Source organism: Embiotoca jacksoni, unplaced genomic scaffold, assembly GCF_022577435.1.
Source record: "Embiotoca jacksoni isolate LCO1_2020_lvr unplaced genomic scaffold, fEmbJac1.0.p SCAF_24, whole genome shotgun sequence".
In the NCBI taxonomy this organism is placed as follows: domain Eukaryota; kingdom Metazoa; phylum Chordata; class Actinopteri; family Embiotocidae; genus Embiotoca; species Embiotoca jacksoni.
In genome coordinates, this window is record NW_027185375.1 from 6,585,790 (window position 1) to 6,611,305 (window position 25,516).

Below are 25,516 nucleotides of genomic sequence, written 5' to 3' on the forward strand. Positions count from 1 at the left end.
GGACTCCTGTATCTCTTGTTATGCAGGTCTACAGTCATCCTACCGGTTTAAAGTTAACTTCCTGTTTCTCTACTCCCACTCTGCCACTCCCACTTCTGTTTTTAGTCAACCGTGAAGTCAGCCATTCTTTCTGGTGTGAAGCTCATACCACACTATTCGGGAATACAGAGTAGGAGCTGGTAATACAGTAAAAGACCCTTAACTGCTGCAGTAATGGGCTCAGTTTTAATAATAATAATAAACTTTATTTGTATAGCACCTTTCATACAAGAAATGCAGCTCAAAGTGTTTTACAACAAGGGAATTACATGCAGTGCTTCACATAAAAACAAATATAATGGAACATTTAAAAATAGAAAAAAAGAAATGACATGCATAAGAACAGATGAAATGGATAAAATTAAACACAGAGTTAAAATATGAAATAAGAATTATGCATTTTAAAGGTGCAGTAGTTCCAGTGCAGGCAGTGCGAGAGAGCTTCAGGAGGAGCTAGTTAAAGGCTGATGTAAAGAGATATGTTTTTCTGAGCTTTCTTTTAAAGGTATTAACTGCCCATTAAGAGCTTTGTATGTGAGGAGGAGGAGCTTAAAGTCAATCCGGTGTCTTACAGGCAGCCGGCGCAGAGCAGCCACAACTGGACTGATGTTCTCTCCTCTTGGTTCTGGTTAACAGCTCAGGTGCAGAGATTTTGGATGAGCTGAAGTCTCTCTCGTTTTTTTTCAGAGCCCCGTAAAAAGTGGATCACAGTAGTCCAGTCGGCTAGAAATACAGGCATGTATCAACTTTCCAGCATCTGTCTGATTTATTAATGACCTCACCTTGTCTATGTCTCTAAGGTGAAAAAAAGAGGTTTTGGTCACCTTGTTCATGTGGGCCTTGAAACTTTGATCAGAGTCTAAGATTACACCAAGACTTGTTACCTCTGATCTTATCCACAGAGTTAGTTGCCCCAGATTATTTTCTAGGATTTCTCTTTCTGTTTTGGGGCCGCCTGGGAGGATTTCAGTTTTATCCTCATTTAATTTTCAGAAATGATTGCTCATCCATTTATTTATTGCTGAAAGATTTTACCATTCTAAATGCACTGTCTAAAGGCTGGTGGTTTAAGGGTGGATAATTAAGTAAGGCACATGATTCAAAAGGATTGCATTTTGTGTCTTAATTAATAATACGTGTGTTTTAGCTGTAACATGAAATAATCTCCCATTACCTTTTAAAAGCCAAGTGTGCTTGCGGTGGATTGCTATTGTAACGTCAGATTTGTCAAATAGTAGAAAAGTATTTGATCTGCTCATGCTCATATTAATGTACACAGTAATAATCTTTCACATTATATATTTGTTTTAATGTTTTAGGCTTCTGGATGTCCCTGTAAGCATGCGTGATGTTCACCTGCCTATGTAGGCACATATAACTGTCCTAATAATGCACCTTCAAAATAATAATGTTGCACCTTTCGCTTAAGACCAGGTTTTCATTGCCCTTAAAATGAGGTGTGTTCAGGTGCATCGCCAGTTCGTTGCTATATTGAGGCAGCAGAAAATGATTGCGCAATTGACCAAATGCTCCCATTGGTGCTCAGATCAGTATAAGTACATTTTCTGTTTGAACGATGTCGGCGCTGGATGTAAAAATGATAACTGTGTCAGTCTGAAAGTAGCAAAGACACTTGCGTTGCGTTTGGCGCTGCTTTGACCCAGATATTTCAAATGTTTCTGCAAAACAAGTTACAAATGTTCTGTAGCAGGTGGTGGACGAAAGGTACACCGTACTGCAAAGTCTGAGGGGATGTACATTATTGAGAATTTTCATTTACATTGTGTTGCCGTGTGAGTGGGAGAGGGTGAGTGATACAAAGAGACCTAGAACATGATTTATATATAACTATAAAAACATTTTTTTTGCTATTCCTAAAGTGCATTTACCAGTTTCTTCTGTGTTCCTCTCAGGGTCATTGCTACATTGCACTATTTCCCTGAGGAGAGAGCTTACCGATAATGTGCTACCTAAATGAAAAAGAATGCACTTTTGTCATGAATAAGTCCACAGAGCAGTTAATGAGAGGCTTCTGGCACACTTTTAGTGTTGGGATGTTCACATTTGCACAACATACAACCTAAAAATCTCCTATTAATAAACACTAAAGAATATGAAAAGACACTGTAGCTTATGTGCGCGCACACACACACACACACACACACACACACACAAAGCCATCAATTTTGACTGCATCCATTCATCGTATTCATCCCTTTAACACCACCGATTTCTCCCCTCCTTTCCTCTGTTCCATTTCCCCACCTCTAATTGCTCTACCGGTCTCTCTTCCTTCAAATTCATTGCCTTTCATGCCTCCCATGTCTTATCGCAGAGACTCGATATTTATCTCTGCACTGTTCTCGCCCTGATCACCTGTTCCCCTCTGCCTGCTCCCAGCTGTGTTTGTGCACTGCGGTCCATGCACCGAGATGAGATGGCTCTAACAGCTGAGACACAACCGCCAATCTATCTATAAATCAATCATGCTATCACCTGCTTGCACTTCTCTGTGTATTCATTTGTGTGTGTGTGTGTGCGTCTGTGTGCGTGTATGCTTTTTATTCATAGGAACACCTTTCATTTGCCTCCATTTTTCCTCAACATCTTCTTTCCATCCTTTATTCAATTCTAACCGTGTTCAGGTTGTGGAGTAGTTCGGTCTCTTTAGTGTCCCATCTGCTTTGTTGTTGCATCTCTTATGTTAACGTGTGCAGGTGCATCAGCAGACACAAGTATATATAAATATATGTGTGTGTCTGATTGCATATGCCTGCTTGAATGCTTCACTGCTTCTCCGTTCCGCTTGTTTACCACCACCCCCCCCCCCCCACACACACACACACACACGCATGCATACACACACACACGCATGCACACACACGTGCATACACCTGTATTTACCAAACGGCTCAATCCCTGGAGGCTCGTGACAGTTTTACTTGTCAACCGTGTGTTTGCATTTCCTCCTCTCCGTGTCTGTCTGTCTGTCCGTCTGTCACTGTTGTCGGTTTCGTCTCAATCACATTTGAAGTCACTGTGACTTGTCGGTTTGCAGTGGAACCAACTGGAAATGCTGGTGTGAGAGTACCAACAAAGTGAGAGTTAAGTGATGTAACACGAGGGACAAAAAGGTTCTCAGGATTCAGAACATTGGAGGGGAACGTTTTTGGGGTGATACAATAACACCAAAATAATATGGCGTGTGGCTAAAGTCCAAATTTATACTGTTTAGATACTTCAACATGTTCAGGACTTTTATTTACTTTTAATTTTGTGACATTTTTGTAGCCTTTCAAGTAACCAGAACTAAGGAGTGTGATGATCAAAGTATGGTGTAGCCACGTTTACATCGAGCTTAATAGTCTAATTAAAATCAGTTTAAAAGGCCAAACAGAATAAAAAAAAAAATGCTCCATATGGACACCTCACTCAGAATAAACAGACTGATTACACTTCAATCAGTTTCAGAGGGGAAGTTTAAACCATTTCATTGACAGATCAAAAGAAAAAGTGTACCATGTAATCTCCTAAACTGTTTCTCTCTCCCACCAATCATTGCAGTGAACTTTATCTACTGATTTCTGGTCATAGGAGGAAGCAGTAAGGTTGAATGAATATCACACAAAAATGCCTTCTTGCGCTCACCTTTTCCTCTTCATTGCTTTTTGTCGGAGTAAAAGCATGTGTTGTTGTCGAGCTATTGCTTGATAAAGAGCCACATGATAAATGAAACGTCTGCGCTGATTAGTTGATCTTGAGGAAGCTGATCAAACACGTCTCTTGCACAAGTCACGCAGCTGTTTGGCACATGTAAACACTGACTGTAATGGATTACATCCCATGTAAAGAGTTGACCGGAAATCTTCAATCAGATTGATTACAATCAGCGTGACGAATAGTGAAAAAGTTTAATTCAGCTACTGTAAATGATTCTCGTCAACACTGAATATCAAAATCAGGTTCAAGAGAAACTGGTGACAAGTTTAAGGCCAATTTGTGTGAGACAGTGATGTTCCATAGTCCTACAGTGTTTAAGAATTACGATCACAAAGTGCTTTTACGTGTCGTCGTTAATTGTATTTGTGTTCAACATCACTTGTTCTTTTTTTCTTTAGATGAGGAAGCAGACGAGAGGTGGATTGAATGGACTGTAGACACAGTGGAGTGATGACGACTTCGTTGGATGACAAAAAGGATCCCCTACTCATCATCAAAGGCAAAATCTACTTTTCTGAGCAGGTTAGAATGGAAACCTGATGAGTTTTAAAGTGTCAGGTCTCACCACACATTTAAGAAGGAAAACAGTTTCTCTGTGATTAGACGTTGACTATAATTTTTTTTATTCTGGGCCGCGACTAAAAGTTCCTCACAGGAAACAATCGGAGGCTCCTTTGGTCTCCGTCTTCAAATCCGACAAGGTGAGAGCACAAAGACAGGCCGGGATTAATAGCTGGAAACGGAAAAGGAGCCGGAACATTCAAGTGGCTTGATCCATTTCACTGACAGTCAGGCTCACATTAGAAATGGAAACTGACAGCCAAACAAATCACTTCCATGTTAGTGTGTTTTGCATGATTAAATGATGGAGGCAGTATTAAATCAAACTCAGCTTGCATAAACTCACTGGCTTCAATACAGCCCTTTGTTTTCTCCACACAAGTGAGCTTTAATTGTTTTAAAATGTTAATTATTGTCTTGTCAACCACACATTGTGTTCCATGTAATAAGCCTGCAGTTTCTTTGAAAGTGTTATCTGCTTCCTTGCTGTGTAGTTCAACAGCTGCTCTCATCTTTCTTCTACATTTCCTTGTTCATATCAGAAACATAGACATGAACCTCACTCCTGCTGTTATGTGATAACTTTGTCCTACATTCAGATAGACAGGATAATTCCACTTACAATGTTTAGTCATGATTTGTATTACTGTTGACGATGAGGGCACCTTATTGTCTTCTGCTCAGAGTTTATAGGTAATCATGTAGACTGTATATGAAATTGGACTTCATCTCCGTCTCTGATAAGTGAAGCTTGGGCAGAAGTGCCGTAAAGTGTAATACCACTGAGGGCCACTAGGGGCTGACTCCATAAAATCTCCGTCTCCAATAGACTCCCATTCAAAAAGCATCAGCTTCTCATTAAATACAAAGGCCCAATCCCATTTCCCACCCCGTGTTACCGTCCCTCGTGTAGGAGCGCCCTCTACTGGGGAGTGACGCTTCAGAACGGAGCTAGAAGGTTAAGGGCTTAAAATCTTAAACGAAGGAAATGAGACGACACTCGTTGCGTCAACAGTAGCCGCAATTTTCCTAAGTTATTTATTAATTCGTTTGTAAGTCTCAGGAATTTGATTATTAGATTTATGGAAATATACGGTATGATGTTCATGAAAACATGAAATAGTTCATCTCAGAGATTCAGCTATTAATGCTCACAAACAAGACTTCAGTCAATATGTTTGAACCAGATATAGCTTTGTTATCCCAAAGATGCAATTTAAGATTACAATATAGTCCATACAATAAATATGAACCATTTTTAATGTTATGTTGCTTCAGTTTGCAAATCATTCTTCTACCACTACCCCTTCATCCTTAAAGGAAACGGGACACCCCACCCTACGCAGGCATGCGCAAAACGGAGGGGTAGGGCCAAGGGGGTAATTGGGTCTTGGTGGTGTCATTAATTAAAGTCACTCCTAAAAATCAGTGTTATGGTGGTCCTTCTGAAATTGATTCTATAAGTAATGAGATATTTAGGCCTCAAAGAGAGCTATGTTGGGAGGCACGTCTGGTTTGATTGACATGCCCGTGGTGCAGTTTCCATTAGAGATGGGCGAGCATAGTGTCCTCAGGTTCTCCGTCAGATTCACGGCTAGCTTCTCCCCTAATCTTCCAAATATGGTCACTTCTGGTTTCAAAAAAACGAGACGCTGACGGGCAAATTTCCAGACTCGGGGTTCCAAAGCGGCAGTTCACGATCCAATACGTGACGTCGCGGTAGGTTGCCACTCTGGTGTAACTTTGAAATCGTAATCTGGTGTGTTTCCTGGAAAAGTGCACGGTCCCTAATGAACTAAATTATAGTTTTATATCGGCCCCACACCAATCACCAGTAAAGCAGAGCAACATAGCCAAAGAGCACGTGATGCGGATGAGACCTGATTTCAGATGTATGAACACACAAATTTAATACAGTTTTTTTGCTTTGACTTTTCATCCACATTAGCTGTCGTTATTTAACCGAGTTCTTGTTGTCAGGAGAGTTTAACACTAAGTGCTCGAAGGCATTTTGTTTTTGGTCCGTGTGAATTCATCACAATAGGCAAGTGCATTCTCGTGTCCTTAATATTATTAGGGCTGTAAAAGTTAAATAATTTACGTGTGTGATATTGGAAAATATTGTGTGGAAAAGTAATATGGTCCTCCTGAGAGCTATTATTCAGTCTATATACACAGCCACACTTATTCTATCTATTCCAGTATGTTTATGATATTTACTTTCCATCAGACCATGTAAAATCTTTGAAATTGCTGTCTGATACCTAGAAAGCATTTCATTTAACTGTGCCAGAAATATGACTAAGAATGACTGTCCCACTCAACTCCTTTACTTTATCTTGTGCATTGTGCTGAATAACTTTACCTGCTACAGTATGTCTGTGATTTATTCACTTCAAATGTTTTTAATCCGGCTTCCATGCTATTATTGTCACTCTTATATCACTGTCAGCTTTCTTTAGCTGAAAACTTGGAGAGAAGTTTTTAACTTTTTTTTGTGGTCGATAGAAGCAGAAAAGAATGAAGAAACGGCTTCTTTTTCTTCCTTATTGTCATGCATTTCTTTGTTTCCATGTGTTGTTTCTTGGTCTTTGATTCCAGCAGAGGGTTAGTAGAAGTCTGCACACCTTGGAGGTACAACAAAGCCACGTAAAGTCTCTTGAACTTCTTAGGTTTTTACTTTTTCTCTCTACATCTTATAGTCTATTTGCATGGCCCGCGCACCTCAATTCCCATCGCAGCAGTAGTGCAGACAACTATTTTCATTTTTCTCTCTTGTAGTAAAATACCGTTGTAAGAAGCTACTGATTTGACTATATGTACTGTGTCAGGACAGCGTATGTGGTGGCCCTCCAGTCTACAGACTGGCTGGCCTTAAACAAGAACCTACAAAGAATGTAAAGAAAGCATGAACAAGGGGAAAGTACTAATTGGGAATGGGGTTTCAATTGAGAGATTAAGACATTTTTTTTTATGTCATATGCACAGGATAAAAAGGCGGTGACACCATACGATGGAATTCTTACTTTGTCGGTCCTCCCTAACCTAAAAAAGAAAATATATGCAAATATTTATAACATTTTAAAACAACCTAAAGAACTATTATTATTATAATAGTTATTCGATGGACTTGAACTATTCCCTAACAATGGCAAGTAGCCACCTGTTCTCATTTACAGGGCGTGAATTACTGCACGTTTGTCAAAGATGTTGTCATCACAGAGTTTCATACAAGCTGCCCTTTGGTGTCGGCTTCATGAGCACCTGGTTGTAGAAGGAGGTCATGTGAGAGAGTAGAAAGAGTGTTGAATCTGTGTTGGGAGGAGGTCAAATACAGGCCTTTCATCTGGGAGACCATTGCTGGTTTCCAAATGACATTCTTTCCTTAGTACACTAACAAAAAGTGCTCTTACATGTTGGGACTCTTACTTGTGTGTAGTGCAGGAATTTTGACAAGGTAGTGCTGTTTCAAGTTCCACACTGCTGTCCTGCACTGACCGGAAATGACCTCAGCATGTGAACGCATCACCCTCCACAGTGTCTGCAGCTTCAACTATTTTACCCAGGAATTAATGTGTTTTTGTACCCTCTGTTTAACACACTTGATAAACACACTGATTCTTCTGTCCCACTTCAGTAGGGTTTTAGTTTGAGAAGGACAAAGATAGTGTGGATAAAATAATTAAAGTGATGTATGTAAAGATCTTTTTCTAACTGTAACCAAGTAGTTATGGTGCCTAAACCTAAGGCTTTTAGTGCAAATCCCTGAGACACCAATCTGTAATAAAATGGCAGGATTTGGCACCCTGACACAAGAACAGGTTGGCCACAGATAAAGGACTACAAAAGCTAACATAATGTCTTCCTGGTATGCTGTACATTGTGTTGTGTTGATGTTTTAGGAAAACATTTCTATCACTGTTTATGGTTCCCTTCTTTTCCCTGTGGATTGTGAGAACAACTCTTGTCATCCAGTCAAAATTATGCTAAAATGTAAAAGTGATGCCAAGTTGATTTGATCATCTTTACATGTTTAAATGTGTTCTGTGTGTCAGTGTTGTGTAGATTGTTTGTTTTATTCTAATCCTACACTTTTCACCCGAGTTTACCCAATCCTTTCTTATCCCCAAATAACCACCCCCCCTCTCCATTTCCCCTCCTCACTCTCCTGTCTCTTTTCCCTTTTTTCACCTCTCTCCCTTCATTCTGCCATCCATGCTACCCCCTCATCCTTTCATCTGTCTCTCTTTCTTCTCAGCCTTCATCCCTTATCTCTTCTGTCTCACTCTCTCCTGTCACGCTTTTATCCGTCCCCTCTTATCCTCCCCGTCTCATCTCATCCCACTTTTCGCTCATCCTTTCATCCATTTCCCCGTCTGTCAGTTTAGTTACTTTACCAACTGCTTATCAGAGACTGTTTTGCCTAAACAGAGTACAAAATGTCACTTTCAAAAAACCAAAAAGCAACAGTTTCTGAAGTCAAACCATTGAGTTGCTAATGCAGTCTACATATGACATGATAACATGTTATTAAAGAAATATAAAGGTATGTATAGAGAGAGAGAGAGAGAGAACAGTGGATACAGTTCATGACACCCCTGGTTAAGGCTCTGGTGTTGGGTCAGTTCCCAGTGCTGCTCACTGGGCCACTGAGCACTGGGAAGACCTGAGTGTCCAAGGCTGTCCTACCCTCCCGGTCAGCATGCCGTCCCAGGCAGCTGCCTGTGCATGAGGTGTTTCTATGTCTCTGCCAGCTCCACCTTCTTTTATCCTTGCAAGAACCAGCCTTTTTTTTAGACTGAGGACATCTGCACTGTGAGGACCAATATTTTGACTGTTAAGACCTTATTTTCAAGGCGGCGCAGGGACCAGCTCAAAATAGAGCTCCGACTGTTTGGTAATATGCTGACCTTGAAATTCACTTTGGGCATCTGTGTGATATTTTGCCGCCAGGTGCAAAGTGCTCAGTGCACAGGTGGGAGGTTCATTCAAATGACGCCTGTTGGTATTTGAATGGAGAACATGTCTTTAGACTTTGCGCTGAGAATATTCATTTTTTATGATGTTAAAAACTGGATTTGTAGATCTTTATGAGGTTGGAAATACACTGAGCATGTTTGTTTGATGTATCCTGTTAAGAAAGACTTAGTATGGTCAACAAAGGTTCAAGTATAATTCAGTATACCCAACTGGTTTAACATGGAAAGGTCTGTTTACTCAGTGTGCCTACGACCTGTGCTGTACAATGTACTGAAGAGTTATATAGCACAACAAGGTGCAGTTTTAATCTAACAGAAAGACTGTGAAGATTTCATCAGTGTTATATTCTCAGTATCAGGTTGAGGCAGATGGCCGCCCACCTGAGTCGGCTTCTGTTGGATGTTTCTTCCTGTTAAAAGGAAGTTTTTCCTTCCAGCTATCGCTCATGTGGGAATTGTTGAAATTTTTGGATTCTCTGTGATGTTGTTAAAGTTTTGCTCTCAGGACTTTACTATGTAAAGTACCATGAGAAGAATTATGCTGTGAGTTTTCGTTGGCATATAAATTTAATTTAATTGAAATACTCAGATGGCTGGAATCTGAAAATATATAGAAGAAAGCCTCTTACAAGCTGTGTTTTGAAAGGTTGTGGGTATTTACCAGGCAGGAAGGATTAAACGAAATGATGGTATTGGATGCATTATGGGAAATGTAGAATTGAGTGATGAGGGAGCTTTACAAATACTTGGGACTAAGAGTCAGGATGACTTTGTGACTGTTGCTTTAGTTGTTACCATTTTCAAAAGTCCTCACCATTTATTGGAGTGCAGAAAACTACTAAAATTACGGGTTTGCAACTGGTCTATTGTAAAGAAAAGCACATGTCCTTCAAAATAAACGCAAAGCAGCAGGATTTATGTAGACTTCAAAATTAACTTTTTTTTCACACTCTCAAAATTACCCACAAGTTGAGAACCGCTGACTTAGGTCGTCCTTTACAAAATACTTTTGTAATTAGGAAAGTCACATTAAAAAAAGCTTGCATTTGTGTGTGTATAGCCTTGTCTTTTCTTCAGCACACTGTTTTTCAATACGTAGTATGTCCAATAGGCAGTGCACACAGTCACAGATAAATCTATACAGTAAACACTCACCCACATATGCACAGGCGGGCGCACACGTCTCACCTGTCAGCTAAATTTAACTCTGGAAAAGCTGCCCTTTCTCCCAGCTTGAGACGCAGCCATGCAAAGGTGAATTAGTACAGGTGTTGGGGTGTGCATGTGCCACTTTCCATTCCACTTGTGAGCGCATTTGCCTCCATCTAACCACACGACAGCTCTGAATAACCTCCATCTCGGCTTCATAACAATTAGACTAAAAATATCGCGTTGTTCCGAGGCACTGCAATTAGGCCGAGCCATGTCAACACCGGACAAGTCTGATGAAGGGCTATTAGACAGCCGGCGATGATGGAGGCACTCACTTACCCACCTTTACCACCGTCACCATCCTCAGCATCCGTCACCACGACCCCCACCGCATTCTTCTTTGTCAGCATCCATCACCATTACCACCAAACTTTCACAGGCAACTTCTCGGAGCAAGAGTCATTCTAACCTGGCAGCTCTCCCCCTGCCATTTCTCCCTCCTCTCGCTCGCACTCCTCTCTGCATCTGTCTCATTTCCTGCCACAGATTTATATATATTTCGGGATAAGTGCTCTCCATGAATCTTACACCTGCTTTCTCTACTCTGTCTCTCTCTGCCTTTTCCAACTTTCTATCCTTCATCCACTCTCTTTCCTTCTGTTCATCTGCGCGTCTATTCATCTTCCTCTCTCTCCAGCCTCTCTGAGTGCTTCACTCTCTCTCTCTCTCTTCCTTCCGTTTTTTTTTTTTTTTTTTTTTTTTTTCCTCCGTGCCATGCACCCTCTTTTAATAGCTCAATTTCTCTTATTCTCCCCTTATCTTCTCCAATTTGATGCATTTCACCTGGCTTGAATCATTTTGCCTCTATCAATCCATCTCCACCTCCCTCACTCGTCTTCTCTCACACCTATTTTAATACTCTGAAGCCTCTATTTGTCTCTGAAAATGTATATTTGGTGTGTGTGAGCTCTGAATACCAAAGTTAAAAATGTAAAAAAAAGAGATTACGGTATGATGTGATTTAAATGTGGTTTTTTTGTTAGCTCTGTAAAGAAATTCAGTCTTTTCACAAGCTGATATACTGTAATGAATTACTTTCACCTTATTAAAAAATGTGTGCCTCTTTTAATATTTATTTTAATGTTTATAGTACGAGCTCATACAGTTTACTGATTTGGTATTGTGCTTCCAATTGTTGCTTTTAAAGGAGGGTTCGAATTGTTGGATATTGATGGTTTTACAAATTTAATTACATACATACATAAAAAAAAAAAAAAATCTGTTGAGCAAAAGGTCAATCCAAACTTCAGTATTAATTAATGTCATGACTCGGCTGTAAAGTGCCCAAATAGACGAGGTTCTTCAAATCGTCATCCGGTTAATGCAGTTATAATAATCCTAATTCCCTCTTGTTTTCTTGAAAATAAGGCATTAATTCGACTAGACTTCGACTGTGACGACTAGGTTATAAAACAGAAATGTGAAAAGCGGAAATTATTTTGGTTTTTTATGTATTCAACAAAAATATCAACAGATATAAGATTCTTCTGTTTAAAAAAAATAAGTACACCCTCGGCGTCAGACACTAGTAGTGCGTCTTTAGCATAGATAACTTCTTGAAGGTGTTTTAGCATTATTGTCCACCAATCTGACATTAGCTTGCTGAAGTTTTTTACTTTCCCAAACAAAATTGCTTCAATTGCACAATATTTGAGTGTTTTCTTATTTTCTTTCTCCCTTTGTGTCTCCGTCACTGTCCAGACAACTTGTGATCCCCAGGTCGTCTGAGAGAGCCAAAAAGAAAAGAAGAACCGCAGGCGTGTTTGTGCCAGGAGGTGGGAAACACCTGCTGTGCTTCCTGGATGACCTTAATACGCCGGCGCCTGAACACTTTGGCTCCTGGCCAGTGCTGGACCGAGAGCGGCTGGTGTGACCGCAACGAGCGGGCCCTTTTGTTTTTCAAGGTGAAAGAGTATTTTGATTCGGGTCAAGTGAGGTCTGTGTGTGGGTTTGTGTGAGATTACTGTGATACATGGACACTTTTCTGCCTTCTCTGTGTCTCTCCCATAAATAACAGCTTCCCTCCATTATGTGCAAGTAATTGTATAATAAGAGCTTTATATTATGAAATATATTTATTTTCCTCTGTGTGTCTTACGGATTTTAAAGTTAGACTAACATATAATTTTTTTTTCTGTATCACCGTTATTAGTTTATTTGTGTTTTTGTTGTTTCCAGTTTGTTGCTGTGTGTGTGTGTGTGTGTGTGTGTGTGTGCGCGCGCGCGCGTGCGTGCGTGCGTGTGTGTGTGTGTGCGTGCCTGTGCATATGCCTGCCCTAGTTGTAAGGATGTATTCTCACAGGCCTCCCTGGCGCCCCCTGGTGGAGGGAGGACTCACATCACTGGACATCACAGCCCCTGAAGGTTATCAGTAGTACCACATTTAGGTTCTGCTGACTCGGCTCTTCTTTCCTCTCCGTGGTAATGACACTCACTCACTCACTCACTCCTCTACTTCTCACTTAAATTTCCACTTATTCAGGCTCTTGTTTGCCCCTCTTTTACTCTGTAGAAAATGTTCAGTGTCAGTAAGTATTATACTCTGAAACTCATTGCATATTATAGAGCGATGGCCTTGATGGATCTCCACTACAGTTTGGTAGAGTATTATATTGTCTGCTGTACTTTTTTTTGTGTTACAAAGCAGTGTGTTGTACAGTTGTTGTCTCAGTTTCATACAAGTGTATTAACAAATTAAATCTTTAAAAATGTGTATATGACTCGATATTTCATGAGAACCCCCTGAGGAAAAAGAAATTGGATGAAGCTTGCAGTTGTTCCCTGTGATATATTAAAGAGGGCTTGGCACTCTAATCATTGTGCTGATTAGGATGATGATTATTATTAATACTACTATTAATAATAATAATACTGGTAGTAGAAAAAACAAAGCAGAGAGCTGCAGTTTTACAAACTGAGTAATGATGGGGTCGCTACAACAGAGTCATTTTTATGTAAGGATTTCAGATCTCTTTCTCTGAACAAAAACACTTATTATATTGCTCTTTCATTACATTGCGACTGCTCCATTGTGTCCTGAAAACAGTTCAACACAACACACACAATACAAGGCTCGTAATGCTGGTAATTGGGACTGACTGATTTAATTAGGAGGATAATGTTTATATTAACAGTCTTTCCATTTTCTGCAACCTCCTGTCCTTCTTTCACTCTCATCCACTTACTGTAGCACCGTGTCTGTACCATTTCACCATGGTTACGCCGGGTAATGTCCTTGTTCCCCCTATCTGACATTTTATACTCCTCCATCACCCTTTGCCATCCGCCTTTCCATCTCGCCACACAGGAATTACCCTGATTATGATTATAGCTGTGATGATAATGATAACCACTGCAAAATTGCACTCTCTCGCGCATATCCAACACCCAGGAGATTATGATTGACTGAAAGGCTGCCTGCAAATGTGTCTCCCGTCTCATTTTTCTGCTTTTTCCTACGTCTTTTTTGGGCTTTTTTGTCTTGTCGTATTTGTGTTTTTTATTTTTTACTTTCCCGGCTCTGTCCACTCGTCGCTCACTCCCTCTCCGGCTCACCTTTTGTCTCTTTTCAGTCTTTTTCAATTATCTGGCAGTCTTTCATCTCTGTTGTTGTGCTCCTTTCAACCTTTCCTGGTCCATCTTACCTCTTCCACTTGTCCCCAGATCTTTTTTTTTTCAGCTCTTATTTGGTCTCCTCTCCATCTCTCGCCACTCGGCTCCTCTTGTACCTTCTTATTCTTCTGCCACAAAGGACCAAGATAAATATGCTTTTTAGCCATATTGCATTCAGGAAATAATTATAGAGTTGCCTCTTTACTTGAATATGTGAAGTGGACAGCATGAAATGGGTCTGTTAGTCTCCTTTTGTCCTTGACCGGCGTACGACCCCCTCTAATGCATGTTCTGCTCTTTCATTGTCTTTCCTCTCCGGAAATCTTATTGACATGAATGTATAATTTAGAAGTTGTACAAAATCCAAACAACCTAAAGCCACAAGGAATAGATGAAGCCAGGTGAGAACTGTTTTACACTTTAACAGCTCATGTTATTTCTATTCCAGCCAACGTACACTACTGCTTTAACCTCAGGGATTCAGTATCTCGCACAACACATGGTAATGGGTCAGATGGATACAGTTACATACACACAAATAACAGGATCTCAGAAATGTATTACAGAAAGTGGAAATACACCTGGGTACAGTAATCCTAAAATTGGGCTCCGTCCAACCCTAAAGTCATTTTGTGTCCATGAAATTATTTCAAGGATAATTTTTTTGTTTTTGCAACCCTGAACTTCAACAGAAATTGTTAGAAAATGATATCCCTTCAGTAATCACAGTATTTTCCAGACTGACTCTTTAACTCCAGCCTCCCTGGGCCTGTAAAGAGGCTTGTTCTTGCTTGACCCGTTCTGTCTGACATACAATTCTTCTTTTTTATTGTGGTGTCACATTCAAGTTCATTTCTCTGGTTTGAACCTCTCACTCTGATCACTGCTGCTGCAGATGGAGGAAGCTTTTGCCGCTTTGCTTCATCAAAATACAAGTCACGAGAAACATCCCCGCCTCTATCCCTTCAATAAACACATGCAAATAAACGGAACACAGGCGAATTAAGAAAACATAATTGCCAATTTTCTAACACATCTGTTCAGAATTTGGTTGGTTATGTTGTCATATGTGGGGAAGATGTTTTCTCTGCTTGCTCGTGTTTTGTGTGTGACCTCGTGTTCAGACACAGTAAGTGAAGATGTGAGGGACAAGATACCAAAACATTTTCTCATGATTTTTAATGAATTGTTGATTTGAGTTGAGCAGGATAAGGTAAATAAACAAATGATTACTCATTCTCTGGTGGCAGTATGGTTGGACACCTTCAAACCTGAATTAAAAACAGTTGATCAAATCTGATGAGTGGAAAGAGAAACTACTGTAATGTGTTTGTTATATTGTAGAGCTCTAGCCAATGAGATTTCACAGCCAAGCCAGGGCCACTATCTTGACATACTTGTTGGACTGATTAAGCTGAGTCCATCCGGCCAAGTTAGAGTGAAGTGGTTTTGGTCATCAACACTGAGTTTGGGTCAGCATTTACACACAAACTGTGCGACCATACATTCAGTAGTTCAACTATTAGTCCCATTTCACGTAATGCACCCTCTTACTAGAAGGGATGTAAAGTTAAGCCCTTAAGCTTGGGCCGTTGTTTTTAAGTTTCCACCTGAAAAACAAATCCTCAAGTTCAGTCAGTAACAGCTTCACAACTGTGAGAGCAAAAGTAACAAGCTTGTACTCAGTATAATAGACAAGTGACTAGAGAATTTTGAAATACAAGTCTCCTTGTCCCCATCGACAGGCCCAGCGTGAGATTTCAGCAAAAATGAAAACTTGTACTTCCATTTTTTCCAAACAAGATGAAATGAATCTTACTGAACTTGTTCGAGAAATTTTCAACAAGGTTACATCCATTTTAATCATAGTAGTACAAAGCAGCCTCTTCACTAAATGTTCTATATTAATGCTGTTCAATTTATTTTGCTTATACTGTATTTAACAAATGTCCATGTACAAAATTATATTAAGTTTAATATTCACAGCATGTTGAGATGTTAATGTGAAACCATTATTTTAAAAGCAGGTGTGTGCATGTGTTTTTATCCTGTTTTACCTCCTCCATGTCTGTCTGTCTGTTTCAGGATCTGCTGGGACCGAGTCACCCAGACTGCTCGAAAACCAAAAACACAATGACCAGTTTGGATTAATGAGCGCTGCAGGTATTCTCTCTCTCTCTCTCTTTTGTCTCCTTTTTATTCTCTCACTCTATCTGTCAAGCTGTCTTCCTCCTCCTTCCACTTGCTTGTCCCTCCAGACTCGTGATACTATCAGCTGGATATTTGAATATCAATACTTTGTCAGCAGCCTCATTTATCTGTGCTTGTAATCTCCTACCTCCTCCTAATCTTGTTGCAGCACAATAACACAGAAATCTTGATATGAGCGTGATATTCATTGGAGGATTTTCATATAATAGTGTTGTTGATCAGCTTGTAGACAATACATCAGCACTTTGTTTACATGTTTATGGAAAATCTGTTGGTTAATCAAACAAATACATTTAAATAAAGTACAAAATTATCGTACTGTGACCATAAATATAGCTGGAATTGTTATGACTAGATCAATCACAATAAAGAACCAGAAAATGATTTTTTTTTTTTTTTTTACTAATTTTACTTTGCTTTTTGGTTTATTTCAAGGCCCAACAATTCGATTTTAGTTTGCTTTATGTCAGTCTGTAAGAATTCAGAGCTCGTCCTACTTCAGTCGCATTAGTCTGGACTGAAGAGATATGCGGTTATTTTAAAGAACTGAACACAGGCTGCCACTTTGTAAGCTATAATTTAATGACCTAAGCACACAGCACAGGTGCATTTATGGCGTGTTCAAATTCACTTTTTCTAGTTTAATGGCAGATAATCTGAGCACGAAGTAAGGCACATGGTTAAAAGGGGTTATAACTCTTTGTGTTTTAGACATATCTGCCATTTTCTTTGAGTCAGATGCATTTGTATCTTTGCAAATTTCTATCATAATGTTGGATTCGCCAAAGTAGCAAGAAAGAACTCTTCTCTGCGGAGGAAACAGATCTGCTTCGGTGCAGATTGATGAACACAATATTATTCTCTTTCACGTTAATCTTTTTTTTTTTTTTTTTTTTTTTTTTTTTAATCTTTTGCACGTTTGCTGATGCATGTTCATGTGTGGGTAACAAGCCGAATGTATGTTGTTACATTTTGATAATGCATTCTTAAAATAACAGTAAGATACTCCACTGTTGGCTTGAGACCAGGTTTTTGTTGGTCAGTCATGCAATGCACCAACAATGCACCCCTGACCACAGCTAATGCTCATACCAACACGTTCACGGACGTACACATGGGTGCAAGTGCATTTGCAATTAAAACAGCGTTGACACTTGACAGGAAAAAAGACACTTGCATCAGTCTGAAACTAGCAAAGACCCCTGTAAGACGGGTGTAAGACGGGTGTAAGACAGGTGTAAGACCGGTGTAAGACAGAGCCCCGACTGTGTTTCATCATAATACTTCTGCTGCATGTGAAAGCGTTATTTTCGCGGAGACAATAATGTGCCTGAGAATAGCTTCTTGTTATCAACTAGAAAGATGAAAATTGTTCTTTGTAAATGTCAGGTTGTTTTGCAAGTCGGGAGTACGAATGTTTTCCCTCCTCCAGCGTGTTCTTCTGGCTTATTAAGATCTCAACGATCGAACGGTCTCAATTAATGATGCATTTTCTGTTTTGATGTGAAACCAGACAACATGTGTTCTGCATGCTTATCCAAACCTTAACATATCACCGGTATGTTCATCTTTCAATTGTTGAAGCTCTTCCATGGATACTGTTGCTATATGCGCTCCTGGTTTTTGATTGACGTTCTGTTTTGGTTGTCAGTGTCAGCAGTGATAGATCTTCTTTTTTTGTCTGATTAGTTGTTATCTTGAGGTGAGATGTTGATAAAAGCCTTTCAGGCATATTATTGATTGCACCTGCTTTTCACTGTCATATTGGTTTACCATCCCAATTATGCTTTAATGTTCTGCAAATATACTTGAGGCTGCTCTTGGAGAGATTTTAATGCAAAAATAAATCCACTTCATCAGCCTGACATCAGACGCAGGGTTGCAACACCGAAGAACATCCTTCCCTCTAATTGAAATGCCCCACGTTCACCTTGACTCGCCAAATGAAATTCTGCTGTCAGCTTTGTTTCCCCGTGTAGGTGGAGGTGCTTTTTGACTCGTGTACAAAGTGAAACACAAAACTAGAAAAATCTAAAAAGTGATTCCTACGCAGCACTGACTGATCACAGTTGGTAAACATTATTGTGCCGTCTGCAGTTTACAGATTACTGTATTGAGTATTAGAAAATGAAGTTATTCACTTCCCTCTTTCTGCTGCTTGAAATCAGCCCTGTGAAAAGTTGTTTATTAAGGACAGGGCTTTATCCTCATATATAATGAATTTCAATGTAGTGCAAAATGTAAATATATATTTATGTTGGTAAGATTTGAGAGTCCGAGAATTGGTGTACTCAAAGAAAATATCTTGAGCTTTTAAGGTCTTTTTATTTTATTTTTCATTAGTGATTATTGCACTTTTTGTGGTCTACAGAACATACGTGGCAGTAGGTGTGAGTTAGGTTTGCAGGAGCAGCTGTAAAGTTTGGACCTTTTAACTTGGCATCACTGCTTCTGTGTGGAAATAAATATACAGCACTTTGTTTTTTTATTGTTGATTCCCGGTTTCTCTCTGCTACATTACTCGGTACATTTATTGCAGTGATGGCCTCACAGACAGGATGATGGATTGGACGATGGACTGCGGTTTAATAAGCGTTTGAAGTCGATCGATTGTAATATCTTAACTGACAGATTGATGAATACAGCAGGATGTGTTTATGCGTGTTTATTTGTGTGTGCGCGCAGGTCAGGTGTTTCCACGAGTGAGTTCACAGAGAAAAACTCAGACAATCTGACTCATGGAGTTGAGCTTCATCCATAGAAGACAATGGGCCTCATTCACCAATATCTTCTTAAGATGTTTTTTTTAAATTTGTTCTTAAGAAATATGTTAAGAAAAGTCTCTCGTCAGATACATGACGTGTTCTTAAACCCCAGATTTGTTGGCACCTTTGTTCTTATCTCGATGAATACCACGGTCCTCGTAAGTTGAAAGCATGTGCCAGTCATCTCTAATTAGCATAAGTAAACGCCCTGCCAATGCCCATAAAAGGGCATGACACTGCAGTACCGCCTGCACACGGAGTCACAGCAAGTGAAGGAGAGAGAAGATGAGAGAAACGTAAATGCTAACAGACGTTGGAGCAGCAGAGTCCAAGAGGAAGAACAACTTCAGCAGTTCTGAAGAAGAAGTGCTGCTGCAGGAAGTGAACAGAAAAAGCGCCGTCATATTTAATAGCGTAGCCGAAGTACTGGATGTATAATAACAAAAACAAAAAAAGATGCATGTGATTATTACTACTGTACCTTCCTGAAGCAGCACCTCCAGACCTGCATCCAGATCCTGTTCACCTGCATCCAGATCCTGTTCACCTGCATCCAGATCCTGTTCACCTGCATCCAGATCCTGTTCATCATCCCCACGTCTGATCTCAGATGGTCGTGGACATCCAGGTGCGGACAGTCCAAACGCTCGACACAGACAGCCTCAACACTGGTTACAATCCCAGAAACGCATAAAGAAATTAATTTTTTTTTTTTAAATCTTAAATAGTAAAAATACACAGATTTGTTTAGTGATGTGCTACCGTCTTGCGATTAATTGTAATATATTAAAGATCACACTATAAAAGTTTTACATTTTAATTTACAAACAAGCAATTGATTGCTGTCAAACATGTAAGGCAAAGCTGTTGTTTGGTCGTGTGTTAGTGTCGTGATTATTCAAAACCGTGATGCTTTGTAAAGTAATGGAAATAAGCATTAGAATTAAAAATAGCACTGTAAATTAAATACTATAATATGATAAAACTGTAGAATTGGAGAAAACGGCAAAAAAAAAAAATACCAATTATTTGGCACAAACATTACATTTCATTTAGTTGACGCTTTTTCCAAAGCGACTTACAATAAATGCATTTCAACCATGAGGGTACAAAACCCAGAACAAGAAGAATCAAGAAAATACAATTTCTTCAAAAAAGCCAAACTACAAAGTGCTATCAGTAAGTGCCATTTTAAGCGCTACTAAAGTTCTACCTATTCAAGGTAAAGTCGGAAGAGGTGTGTTTTTAGTTTGCGGCGGAAGATGTACAGAGTTTCTGCTGTCCTGATGTCGTTGGGGAGCTCATTCCACCATTTAGGAGCCAGGACAGCAAACAGTCGTGATTTTGTTGAGTGTTTAGCTCGCAGTGACAAACATGTCAATACTCAGTATGTAAGTGTGCTCTTGAGTGTGCATAGATTTTGTTCTTACCCAAGAAAAATTCCCAAATAAGAAAACATTGGTGAATGTCAGAATCTTCGTAAAAAAAATCTGCATAAATGGGTTTTTAAGACATTTCTTCTTGAGAACGGTTGATGAATGAGGCCCAATGTTTCTGAGCACAACAGACACATGGACATATTGAAAACACACAGCTTTGTTTTCTGCTGCTCTCCCGTCACACAGTGCAGGAGACTCCCCCGATGCATCAATTCCACTCTTAACATTCGGTCCGGTCAATCCAGTACATTACTACAATCAATGTAAGAGCTCCTATCTGCTGTGGTCTGATGTGTCTTTGCTGTTTCCCACTTTTATGAATCAGGCCCAGTTGTAAGCTCCTTTTTAAAAAGCCAGCATGCAGTGCAGCTAAAAGCCACCCTGTAGTTGAAAGAGAGCGAGCCTCTCTGCACCAGACTCCGCTCTCTACACACTGCTGTCGGTGAGCCTCGTTACCACATGCTACTGCTAATCAATAGCAGTACATTACTACAGAAACAACATGGATCAACACTCCACTGATGGCTTTTGTGAACTGGAAGTTTCATTCTTTAGTTTGGTGTGTGTGTGTGTGAATGGATTTCCATTTAGGTTGACAACAGTCACTCTAAAAAATAAGACATCTGACCTGTTTTTTTGCAAACTGCACCACCGAGGGCTCCACCGATGAAGGACAATTAAGGAATTTGAAAGGTAATAATGTTTTATTACAGTTAAAATGATAATCTTCTCAAATGTACAGCTCTCCACACTTACCTTTTACATCAGTTTCACTGGTGCACCTAACTTTTTTATTCCGGTGCATCAGCACATCATTTAGTTGTAGCCAAGTTTTGATTTAGCCTTTTGACGCCACAATAGTATGTTTTGATGCATTTAAATGTAATATAATTTTTAGAATGAAATTATAACAATAATAGTACTGTTATTAATTTATTGCTGCTACCATCACGTTTTAGTTGATCCCATAAGCCAACAGTATATGATGTTTTAGTGCATCATCTGCTCATAAAAAGTTGTGGCACACAGATTGACTTGTGCTATTTCATGTACAAGTCACATCCGCTTTGTAGTCCTTTGTGTAGTCAACTGTTATTTTAGAAGGCAATGCATGCTGCAAGTAAATGGCATGATGAGACCGTCTGACTGAGCAACATCGCCGCTCCTTCATTCTCGCTCACTCACTCCATTAGTTTACCGTTAGCCTGCAGACTGAGCTAAAACACCAGCGGTGCCCAAAACTTTCTAGACTTCCCAAATGGTGACATTCTTGTTCACCAACACAACTCCTAACAAACCTTTCAATCCTTAATTTACAGTTACCAACACAAGTTAGTTTACACTGCCCAACCCTCCAACAGACAGCTGAGCTGCAGGCGGCTGCCAGTCAAATACATCGCAAGTCCCGACCAGAACCCTCTCTCTCTCTCTGCGTGTCCACTCAACTGTGCTGCTCTCCCCAGGGACCGCTTCAGATGGACTTATGAAATCCAAAATGTCCCAAAACTCTGAGCTGCGTGTGGATTCAGTTCAGTCAAATAATGGTGCTTTTGGAGGTGTGACCAGTGAAAATGTTTAGTCGCACTAGAACGATTTTTGGTTGCATTTGTGGCCCAAATTGTATCTGGAAAACCTTCTGTCAGTTGTACAAGTGTTATGTCAAAAATACCCATTCTGTTTATTGTGTTATCCATACACAAGTGTTGTGAATACGTTCCAATGGTGTTTTGTGCTCCCTTAGTAATCAGTTTCCAATCATATCGTGAAAGGCAGAGAGGCACTTAATAATACGCCTCTCCTGGAAAATATTCCTCGGCATGAGTCCGTATGCAAATGTTGAATTGTGTTGCCCTGTTTGTGTGTCTGTGTGTTTGTGTCCTCTCACTTGGGCATGTCAGGCATGTCTAAGATGGCCGCCTCTGTCCGAGTGCCAGGTATTTTCCGATAGAGGTCATCCAAGCAGCAGCCACAATGGTAGTACATCGGTGTTGCACATTCACTGACGTATTGAGAAAGGATCGGACAATAATATCTGACGCCTCCGGCTGAGGAAATCACTCTCACCTCCAAGAAATTAAAACGAGGAAAAGTGGAACCAAAGACGGAAATGAAACAAGATTAGATCAAACTGTGGGCTTCCATCAGTCTTCTATTACAAACCAGTCACAAATTCTTCATGCTGCTATTACTCCTCCAACACATGCAGGGCTGCAGTATGTCTGTCAGAAGCAAGTGGAATCATCAAAATGATTATTTATTAGAGGGCCTCAGCCTGTGGCGGAGAAGTTTGTTCTGTACATAATGGCCCTGAATTATATTGCCGTGATTGTCTGAACATTAAATATTAAGTGTCTCAGACTGCTGCCCTTATGTTGCTGATCTCCACTAAATGAAACACTTTACGCAGATACCATTTGTCCCAGTTATTTGTTGTCATTATGTTTTTGGTCCCCTGCTAAAAGTAGCACCTTAGTCTTAATATTAAAAAAAAAAATTACATTTTGAACGTGAAGGCAGAAGTAATTCCTATTTATTATCATTATTTATTATTTATTTATTTCCTATTTAATCTCAACGAGATAATCAAGCTCTCTGTTTTCCTTTGATGTTGAGTCATTCAGGAGAGGATTGAGAACGCTCCTGCTGTGCAGCATGTGGTAACACTTTGAAACTCTTTCACAGGAGAGAACTACTTCATACACCCAAACGCCACTCGATCTGTTGGAGACTGAGTGCAGAGACTTTAGTCGGGTTTGAGCAACAGGAGAGACTTTAAAGAGATATTTTTAAAGTACAGACTGTCGTGTCCAAAGCCAACAAATATAATGTTTTACTCTAATCTGAAAGAACCACTAAAGACATGCCCAGAAGACAATGGACAGTTTGTAGTTAATGATTTCTTCAATTATTCTGTCAAAAACAGGATAAAAAGTTTGGATCCTGACTTACTGACCTTAATTAGCATTTTGATGAATTACAGTTAGCTCCTCTCATCCTTTTCAGTCAGCCACATTGTACAAGGTGATTTTTCTCTCCTGACCTTTAGAAGTCAAGAAGCAGTTTTGTCTTCATTCTTATTTACATACTTATAACTTCCAATTGCTTCATATTGAATGGAATCGACAGATAACACAAAAGTGGATTTCTGTAAAACGTACAGGTGACGCAGGAGGAGATTTTAGCCACATTTGGGAGAATTGTGTTTTGAGACACATTGAACTAATTGACAGTATTTTTTTTTTTTTAAATTGGGTCCACCTTCTCATTTCTGACTCTATTGTATTTGGGTCGTTTAGCTCTGAACCTGAATTTGTATGGAGATAAACTTTTTTTTAATTTAGATCTCATCTCAAGAGTTACTCCTAAGTCCTCGCCACTTCAAAAACCCAACCTGATGTCACACCAAAGCGTGTAATACACCCATCAGTCCTCCAGACAAGACTGTGTCAGTGCCACGTTTTGCCTTGCCAATGTGTGAAAAATTAGATGCCTCAGATTTAAGCACCAAAAATCACGTGATTAGGGTTAGGAACAGATCTTGGTTTGGGGTAAAATAAATACTTTTACATAAGTTGCTTAACATACATTAGGTAAATTAAGTATGTTACATTATGTCAGTAACTTACTTCAAGTAACTTAAAAGAAATTCACACTGACTTTTGTTTCTTACAAGCTTGAATACTTTTCGTCCCGGTGAAAGTCATGTGTTTGTTCCAGCCAATCACCCTTCTCTCCGCCCCACTGGACTTTATCACTCTTTGTACTTTGTCACATGACCTCCGTGTTTGACCCCGGTAACACATAGCTATACTTTTCACACTCTAAACACTTTAACGAGACACATTTTAAAAATAACAATACCAGTCCTGCATCCTAACTGTTGTAGAGTCAGGACAGCTGAGTTGTCACTTGCCAGCACAACTATTATTATCGTATTTGGTGTTGAGCAGAGTGATGTTGCTCTTCTCAGACAGTCTGCGTAATGAAAGACTGATCTGACTGTTGAGTCACAGTCTGTTCAGCGACCACTTTTAATTAGTTTCATACAGCCGTTATTAACTCTAACTGGTTTCCCAGAAGGCCGTAAATTAAAAAGAATTAAGACATACCAAGTGCAAAAATTTAATTGACATGTGCAATTCATCCTAATATAGGGAGCTACTTATCATTGGTCTAACTGTTTTTGTTACTCAGTATTATGAGCAACACATGATACATTTTTTGGCTGATGGCTCCATGCCTGGGATCTAACGAGTCTATTTATTGAATGAAGGTCCTGACACAAATCTTGATTGAAAACCTATTTATTCTCACTGGCATTTCCAGATTTTCTTTCAGTATATTCTCATATATCCTTGTGGGGTTTTTTGTTGGCCTAATGTTTTTTTTTAATGTGTTTAAATGAATTTTATTTCTTAATTTGTTTTAATGGCTTGATTGTTTCAAGTCTATCTGATTCGTAATGTAAAGTGTTATCTGTGTACCTGTAGGTCTGCGATGCTCTGTCGGAGCCTGTTGCCTCCTTGTCTGGAACAACCTCCATGTAGATCTCCATGTGAACCCAGCGGGGGAACACTTCAGGTAGATTCTGTTTCTCGCAGCACACGTTTTCCTCTATCAGCCAGTGCACAATATTTTCCTGCCTCCCATTTTTTCTCCCCTCCTCTCTTGTCTTCTCCTTCCTTTTGAGAAGCCGTGTTCTCTCTTGTTTCACACTGTTCTGACCTGCAGTCATCAATGAGTACATTAACACAGATGAATAGCCCTGCTTCTACAACCGTAATTAGAGCAGAAAATTTCATCTGCTAATGTGTGTGGCCAGGTACTCACCGTGAAAATACAGCAGCTTTCAAGCCGTCGACACACACAGGTTTATGAGAAGGAGCACTATATGATTCACATCGCAGTGCTTTCTAGGCTGAAGAGCCTCTGCACTTAATGGCACCCCTCAGCTTCTCTCCAGCAGCCGCATGTGAAT

The 25,516-nt window shown here is 39.8% G+C and overlaps 1 long non-coding RNA gene across 1 annotated transcript; it reads left to right on the forward strand.

The window, feature by feature from the left end:
• The first annotated feature begins 4,163 nt into the window (after nucleotides 1–4,163).
• On the forward strand, nucleotides 4,164–16,262 carry LOC138204181 (uncharacterized). The gene is made up of 4 exons (XR_011178778.1): nucleotides 4,164–4,281; nucleotides 12,213–12,415; nucleotides 12,814–12,932; nucleotides 16,209–16,262. It is a non-coding gene; the product is annotated as an uncharacterized lncRNA (long non-coding RNA).
• Nucleotides 16,263–25,516: the final 9,254 nt, after the last annotated feature.